We start from the raw sequence: 1345 nt of genomic DNA, 5'->3' as shown, positions 1-1345 counted from the left end.
TTTCCTTTTTATGTCCTTCTTGTCCAACCATCATGTTCGACCTTCATTCGGGTTTAGTAATTCCTTGCTGCTACATTGCCCTTGATTGAGCCCCACTAGGCATCCTACAACCTTCCTTCCATTGATTTTAGTTCACTTGTGGAACAGTTAATATATTGGAAGTCCTTCAATTCACACAGGGCTGCTGGATCCAAGGTCAAGGGAACAGACAGCTGAGTCTTCCATATACCAATGCAGGCAGTCTAGCCACAGAGAGCAAACAGCAGGGCAGGTCACCAACAGTCAGCCAGTTGACAGGATCTGACAGTTCCAAGCTCAAGTGATGTACACACCAGCAGTGTGGTAAAGCAGGTCTCAAAGGAACCTCAAGCTCTAGTGACACGATCCACAGGTTGGGTGTCCCATGGGTAGAGTAGCTCCCAAGCTAAGGCAACCACATGCTGGTCTGATCACCAGAAAGCACAAGGAGACAGGAGGCTTGCCAAGCCATTTATCTCTTTGCCCTCCAGTCAAATTGCAACCTTATTAATCCCACATGTTCCTATTGGCCAGGTTGGCACAATAAATCCACCTATCACAAAACCTGTCTAATGGGTTTTGATTCAGTGACCCTACATACAATGGAGTAAAACACCGCCCTGGTCCTGTGCCATCCCCACAAGGGGTAGGTTTGAGCCCACTGTTGTAGCTATGGTATCCGTTCGTTCATCTTATTGAGGGTCTTCTTCTTTGTGGTCCACCCTCTCGTTTTACAGGAAGTCTTGCCATCTCACTTCTAAGGAGCATTGGACTCTGCTTCTTCCAGGACAGACATAATTGTTCTTTTAGCAATTCGTGGTATGCGCGCTACTCCTAACCAGCACCATGGCATGGATGCTCCAGTTCCTCTTGGCTCTTCCTTATTTGTGGTCGAGCTTTTGAGTTCATTTGGGCAATTGAAAACTTACCCTAGGTTATGGCAGGTGCTCCGTGGTTTTCAACGTAACACCTTGGCATTTTAACCCTATCAAGGGTCTTCTTTAGCAGCAGGATCGGCTCAAGGCAATGTGTCCTTTGGTTTCTGGTCCGCTGTTTCCGTGCACAATGTGGATTTCAGGGAAATGAAATCTGTGATGACTTCAGTCTGCTTTTCCTTCGTAATGGTGTTGCTCATTGGCCTCATTGTGAGGATTTCTGTTTTCGTTACATTGAGGTGTCGCCCCTGTTGAAGGTGGTAGTGAGTACCAGTGAGTACCTCAAGTGTTCTTCACCTTCAGCAAGCAAGTGCATTTGCATACTGCACATTGTCAGTGGGCCTTCCTCCACCCGTGATTGCCTTGTTCTGCATCTCCCCCAGCATCTTCTA

At 47.3% G+C, this 1345-nt stretch overlaps 1 protein-coding gene across 1 annotated transcript in view; it reads left to right on the top strand.

Annotated features, from left to right (window-relative positions):
- AUTS2 (activator of transcription and developmental regulator AUTS2) overlaps nt 1-1345 on the top strand; it is a gene marked incomplete at its 5' end in the record, with an annotated part of 1172671 nt that overhangs the window by 381604 nt on the left and 789722 nt on the right. The gene's annotated exons all lie outside the window — the stretch shown is intronic.

Source organism: Echinops telfairi, unplaced genomic scaffold (assembly GCF_000313985.2).
Source record: "Echinops telfairi isolate 266 unplaced genomic scaffold, ASM31398v2 ScPeMD7_5;HRSCAF=22, whole genome shotgun sequence".
Classification (NCBI taxonomy): Eukaryota; Metazoa; Chordata; class Mammalia; order Afrosoricida; family Tenrecidae; genus Echinops; species Echinops telfairi.
This window is presented reverse-complemented; position numbering and strand designations above follow the sequence as displayed.